This window comes from Rhipicephalus sanguineus, chromosome 10 (assembly GCF_013339695.2).
Source record: "Rhipicephalus sanguineus isolate Rsan-2018 chromosome 10, BIME_Rsan_1.4, whole genome shotgun sequence".
NCBI classification, from domain to species: Eukaryota; Metazoa; Arthropoda; class Arachnida; order Ixodida; family Ixodidae; genus Rhipicephalus; species Rhipicephalus sanguineus.
The window spans coordinates 151325272-151332712 of NC_051185.1; positions in this window are offsets into that span (position 1 = coordinate 151325272).

Consider the following 7441-nt stretch of genomic DNA (forward strand, 5'->3'; position numbering starts at 1 on the left):
GTCACTAAAACTTGCGGACCAGCTCTGGCTAGTGGACAGGGCTCGGGCGCCGGCTGCAAGCCATGGCTACCCGGAATGAGAACGCGCGTCTGGTCGTAAAATAAAGTATGATTCTCTCTCTTTCTCTTGCTCAGAACCCGTCTTCTTTAATATCTTGGTGGCTTTAACATTCGCTACGCCAGTTGCCTGAAGCATGCTTTCGTTGATTTGTATCACACATATGTTTTTTTTAATGAAAACAAACGCGCGAAATGAAATACACGCTTGAAACGACAGGAAGGTGTAGTAAAGTCGTGGCAGTTGCCGCCATAAAATATAGGAGGCTTCATCAGATTTTCTATGATGCGCAGCCATCCTAAGTCAGACGCAGAACTCCAATAAAATCCCACACGTCCTACACCGGATGCGTACGCATTGCCCAAACAGCGTCGACCGAATGCGACTGTCGTAAGGGTGCCGGAATGTTTCCTTACGCAAGCTGTACCCGTGTGGTCTGGGCCGACGGGGAAGCCACGCCGACCGAGATGCTAACCACGTACAGGCTTCGCGAAGCCCCACCGCGGTATGCAGCCGCGATGCCCGTACAACGGGCTCCATGGAGAGAGGCCGGGTTCTTTATTCTCTCGCGCAGTTTTTTGTTGCGCCGCTCCGGGTAATCGCGAATGAACAGCCGCTCATCGCCCGCCGGTGTTTCCGAAACCCACCCGATCGCTCGCGGGACGACCGTGCCACTGTTCCGAAACAGGTCGGTTGGCGCCCGTCGTAAAAAGAGAGACGTGGGCATGGTGGCTCCGTTTCGCGGCCACGCGTTTATACACACCGCGGAACAACGCGCGGATGTGGCGGCGATGCACGCCGGGAATCTGCGCGGGAAGCTCGCGGCAGATTCTTCGGATGCGCCGTGGCGAAACAATCACGCACTCGCGTCTTCTGTTGTTCACCGGCCTGTCGACAGAGAACTATTGTTTCCCACGCATACGCCGAGGGAGAACACAGACGCAGCAGATAGGACCGAAAATTGGTGCAGTACCAATTCTTGGTTCAGTAAGAAATTCGTGTCTGGGGAACGACTTCACTGGAGAACATACATAAACTAGCAGTACTGCAAAAAAGGCGAAGCTCGCACTGAGCAAGGCTTGAAACAGCAAAACGGGACGATTCTGAACAATAATCTGGTTGTTTCTAGGTTGCTTCTAGGTCGTTGCTAGGCTTTAGCTGGGTGATGCTAGGTTGTTTCTGTGTTGATTCGCAGCGCAGAGAGGTTTGAGTTAAACCACGCAAAGTCCCAGGCACGAAACGGATGTCCAAACTGCAAAGACAGAACCTCGCGCTGAAACCAAGCGTTCGCGCGTCTCATAGACCTACGGGCACGTCGTCATGGCGTAGGCCTTCCATCGCTTCGGGGTCTTCTCGCAGCCGCCGTTGCCTTTCCTGTTGCTTAGTATTATATCGTTGTATGTACTCGTGGGCTTCGGTTCGCCGCCGTCGCTGCGCGGCCATTTGCTGTACTAACTGTTATTTTCTTCATTTTTAGTGGACCAGTGGTGAGTAGTGAGATTTACCCAATTTCTGCAGCCCATACCCATTTATGATGATGATAGTTTCTTGGTTATTCGCCAGACAAGGAATGATTTGCTAAACAGATTCGCTGTTGAGAAAGGCAATACGCCTTGCAACCAAGGCACCATATCTGTGTGACAGCGGTCCTATGTTTTCAAACCTCAAAATTAAAAAAATAGAATCTTTGTACCAATGTCGCTTATGCAAAACTGAAAAAAAAGGATCATTGCACGCTCATCAATCTGGCTTCCTTACATCATCATATCTCTTTTTATAACGCATGTCAACCAGAACACCTGGAAGTACGTTAACAAAGTAGAACAAGTAGCTACGGCGACCAAATGCTGCAGTTTTCTTTACCGATACTGTTGGATTCGCTCGCTGGATTTCAAGCAAGACGGACGTGCCGGCCGCGATGTCCTGGACTTCTCCTCCTACCTCTCGTTGATCGGCGCCCCCTGACGGTCGCCTCGCCCGCCATGCCGTGCGCCGCTCATCGACGGGGCCTTCGCCGCTTCGTCAATGTTGTGCACCGTGCCTCTGGCTGTGTTTCGTGGTCCCGTCCTTGAACTCCCGTGACCGTCTCCCCCCATCTTTCCTGTCCTCTTCTCTCTTCGTTGGATGGATGTCCCCCTATCACTTCTTTCTCTATTTCGTCCTACTTTTCTTTTATTCCCTCCTTACCCCCACCCCTACAAGGCACTGCGCCGTGTCGCCTCAAGGCAGACAGAAATTAGGTGCCTTTTTCCCTTCCTCAATACCCACTGAAGAAGAAGAAGATACTGTTAAATAATATGCGAGAAGAATATAACCTAATTATATTTGTATTAACTTAAAGGCATCTCATAGGAGAAATCAACGGTGCTCCCGCGAACCTCAACGAATCTGCCCACAATGCTGCACGAGGACTTGCCAACCGTGAAGCCACAAGGCAAGAAGATGCTGAGGTTTAAGAATGCAGGGATCACCTCCTCTCTTACAACGGGCTAACAAAGGACTTCTACCTAGGACGCAGGGTCTTCCCCCCTCCTCACAGTAAACTAAATAGAGCACAGGCCATTACGCTAAGGCTCTTACAAACAAGAACCTATCCGAACCCGCTTTCAATTAACAGGATTTATCCGGAGTTCTCTACTCCTACAACATGCCACAAATGCCACGAAACCATAGATCTCACTCATATGCTCTGGCGTTGCTCCGCGTTACGCAGCGACAAGGAGAACACTGAAGAGCGGTGGGACGCTGTCCGACATTAGAGGGACAATTATAGGCAGTCCAACGGTCCCGCGAAGCAGCCGAAATGCTGGGTCTTTCGGTCCCAACGTGGGAGCGGCCCGCTTCGGGCTAGGAAACTAACACGACCTCTTGAACTTCAATAAAGTTATTTCATCCATACATCCATATACGCTGTGTATTTGTATGATTGTAAATAGTCGTGTCAGAGGTTCGTGTTCGTTTAGTCAACCTTGCTTGTGACACTTGTACAAAATGCTTCTCTTTTTAATACTGTTTCCTGATTGAACCATAACTGCATATGCGTATTGTAATGCGTCAGTCTGTTTCATTTGTCCTCTGTGAAGCTGCCCTGTGTACGAGGTGGCCAGGTTCACCTCAACCTGCCAGTTGCAGTTTTTGTTGCCTGGTCATCCTCGCAGTTCCATTGCAAATAAATTCATTTCAATGCAATTCAATACAAAGGCGAAAATTTCCGACACCGATTTCAAGTCCGTGCTACGAGGCATGGTTAGCGCTGCTTCAGCATGCACGTGCTGTTGTCACATTGCCCAACTTAGGACCTGAAGAAAGTCTTAAGAAAGGACGAACATAATACGGTCTGTAGCCCAAGAATATTCATAGTAAAAAGAGTGCATATAGATGACACTCCTGCCTCACCTTCTCTGGCCTGGTCCAACCGCGCTGCACTGTGTTTATTATGAATCCCAACCAACTAGACCGCCAACGTGCTTTAACCCAAGAACGGTTACGCATTCACATAATGTTTGACTAGGGACTTAGAAGTAGTTGTTGCTGCGCTAGTTGGTTCATCGTAATGAGGCTCTCCTCCTGTGCTTCTTCGTTCGTCTTGCGGTGTCTTAGGCGTCTAGTTTTTCCCTCATTATTTTGACTAGGGAACTCGCTCACTTGAAGTGAAAATTACGCTGAGCACTGGTTTACCAACTTGTTTGCGAGTGGGGGGCAAACCTCCTACCGTCTATCGGCAGTATATATATATATATATATATATATATCTTGCATTGACGAAGAACGACAACGGGGCTCTGGCGCGAGAGCAGGATGCGCGAAGAAGAGAAGAACGAGGTTGAGAATAAGAACAGCCGGCCCACGAACGGGCGTTGTCTCTTGTTTCTCTGTTTCTTCTTCACAATGGCGCAGTCTACGAACTATCAACCGTAAGTGCGCCCTCGTGGCTCATCGGCGCTGCGGACCTTCCCTCCAAGGAACGATTATGCAGCCCGTCTCGCTATTTCTGCCGGAAGCACCTGTGCCACCATTCAAGAACGGCGTCCAGGCCTCCTCAGTGGCTCAAGGGCAGGCTTTCCCCGGCGCCGCCACGACAGTACACGGCCTACCGTTGCCTGGGAATGCCATCCACGCTTCCCGCAGCGACAACGGCTTACTCGGTGCTCCATCGGCACCCGAGCCGCTTAGGGGTGCTGTCCAAGCTCCCTCGGACAAGGGTCCTTCCTCTGTGAGTACACCGATTGTGTCCAACTCCTCGGACGTCACCACTGGCTCCACGCGCGGCTCGCCCGAGAGCGCCGCCGAGCTTTCCGCCACCATTGCGCGACTCCGAGTCACGGTGAACGCCTTGGCAGCGTCAATCTCCGTGCTGTGTCCTGCCGCCTTGCCAGCACTGCACTCACTCAATGCCGCGTTGGCCGCCACCGCCCGAGAGCCGCAGAAAGCTCCTGAATGCCCTCACGGAGCTCTCATACCAACTAGGCTGCTTGGCGTCGTCATGCTCCGGAGTTTCGGCTGCCGTATCACCATCACCGGCTGCCTGCGAACTACCGGAGTTCCGCGGCTTCCAGGACGACGCCGACCATTGGGTGGCCACCGTCAACGCTCTAGGAGCTCGTCAAGCGTGGACGGACCAACGGAAATGGTGCGTGGCCATTGACCGCCTTCGGCATGCTGCCGCGGCGTGGCATAGATTCGAAGGCGTGCGGCAGCAGTCCTGGGCGGAGTGGAGCTTCAAGCTCATTGCTGCTTTTGGCCGGACACCCTCCAACTTCTATGCGACCACCGAGGCCAATCTGACCGTTACCGAGGATGGAGCTCAGGAGGGGTTCCACCTCGGGGCTGCAGCTCGGGCGTTCAACAACCTGCCCTCCAGCGGACATAGAGCTCGCGAGGCGCAGCGCCCCCCTGGTACAGCTGTGCCCTGTAGCTGCTCCACGGACAGCTTTACGGAGTGCCCTGCGGCAGTCGTCCACACTAGCCGCAAGGTGTCCTCCTCCCCACAGGTGTCAGACTCCGCGTCGATACCTGCCCCACAACGACCCTTGACACAGACCAAGACAGTCTTCGAGCCACAGCAGCCGGCGAGCCGGCCTCCAAGTTGGCCAGTGCTAGAGTGCCTGGAGGCGTCGGCCTACTGTGTGACGACTTCACCTCCCTCGCTAAAAGCCGGAGACGATGCACTAGCCACCACTCTCGGTTTGGCCAACAGCCAGGAGTCACATAATCCCCGGACGTCGCCGCAGACATTGGCCGAGTGGGATGACTCTCGCCAATTGCCAAGTGCCGTCTCAGTAAAAGAACCTGAAATGCCTGTGCCCATGCCGCCTGGGGACGATGTCATCGAGAGCCTACCGGTGCAACCCATGTTTGCACCTGATTACAATGGGTTTGACCAGGATGGCTTGACCGCACGTCGCACATTGTCAAGAACCACCAGCTCGTTCGCCAGTACGATATCAGCGATACCGCAAGAGCACGACTTGCCTCACAAGCCAGTACGTGAACTCTGCTCTGCAATGTCACAGATGTCTAGTGGAACACCCCGTCGCCCCTTCACGCACAGCGAACGGCGCAGACGTCCCCGCTCAGTGTGGACTGTCGTGGCACTGCAGCCCAGATTCGCTGCCTTGTCTTCCCAACTGCGACGGGATAGTCATGATCATCTGCAACCGATGCGACAACTCCGCATCAGCCAGTACCACCTGCTAGCTCCATATTTTACAGGTGACCACATGCATTCACAGCGTGGAAGAGACCTGCAACGACCACCCCGGTACAGCCAGTGTCGTCCACCAGAATGTTTGGCAGCTCAGCAGGACAAGCCACGGCGTATACAACACCGACCACCGCGACACAGTCAATGCCGCCCGCCTGAACTACGTTGGGCAGCTCATGAAACCAAGCCACTGCGTGGCCGAGATCGGCCACCTCGATGCAGCCGGTGCCGCCCACCAGAGACATTGTCGGAAGCTGCGGCCGCTCGCAGTCGTGGCCGAGTGTAATGACGAAGAACGGCAACGGGGCTCTGGCGCGAGAGCAGGATGCGCGAAGAAGAGAAGAACGAGGTTGAGAATAAGAACAGCTGGCCCACGAACGGGCGTTGTCTCTTGTTTCTCTGTGTAAGAGAGAGAGAGAGAGAGAATTCTTCAGCACTGAATTGTTCGTACACACAAAGAGAATTTGCTTAGAACTGTTTAATGACATCGTAGAAAAACTGCAGTTTTTATGCTGCACACGCTGCGACATCCATACATATGCGTGCTCTGCAGGTAATAGTATTACAAGCAACACATTTTATACATTAACCACACAACTTTATGCATGAATACAATTATGCCGATGGCGGCCTTCCCAGTAGTATAGATTTGTATCATTCAACGAAATTCCGTTAAAGTCTAAAAGCTGCTCACCAATAATTGCTTTTAATATATAGGTAGCAATAACTGCGCCTTTTATTTTTCCTAAAGAGTACTACACTTTCTTACACATGTCCAGGTTTGCGTATATTTCCTATATTTTGCCTTGTTTGCTCCTAGTCAAAATATTGTTTCTAGCGCCTGGTTTATTTACAGCGAAAGCTGTTACGAGATCATTTCAACGGTCATTTTTGACGCCGTAGTTGTCTGCCTCCGCTGGTGACCGTAACCGCTATCGCGCGAAATAAGAAAAAAGAAACTAAATAACAAAAATATCCAGGATGGAACGAACTTCGAACCTGGGTCCTCTGCGTGGGAGCCCAGTATTCTACCTCAGAGCCATGGCGGTGCTTGAAACTGCTTTGCAATAAGACCCCATCATCATCATCATCATCATCATCTTCTTCTTCTTCTTCTTCATCATCATCAGCCTGTCTACGCCCACTTCAGGGCAAAGGCCTCTCCCATGTTCCGTCAATCAACCCGGTCCTGTGCTTTCTGCTGCCACGTTATACCTACAAACTCCTTAATCTCATCTACCAACCTAATTTTCTGTCTCCCCTCACGCGTTTGCCATCTCTTGGAATCCAGTCAGTTGCCCTGAATGAAAAGTAATTGCTAACAGAATTAATACATTAGAGTTCAATCAACCAAAGGACCAGGCAGGATTTCGTACAGGCTTCTCAACAATAGACCATATTCATACTATCAATCAGGTGATAGCGAAATGCGCGGAATACAACCTACCCCTATACATAGCCTTCATAGATTACGAGAAGGCGTTTGATTCGGTGGAGACATCAGCAGTCATTCAGGCACTGCGGAATCAGGGCATCGACGAAGCCTATTTAAACATAATGGAATAAATCTACAGTGGATCGACAGCCACTATAGTCCTCCATAAAGAAAGCGCAGAATCCCAATAAAGAAGGGCGTACGGCAGGGAGACACGATCTCTCCAATGCTATTCACTGCGTGTT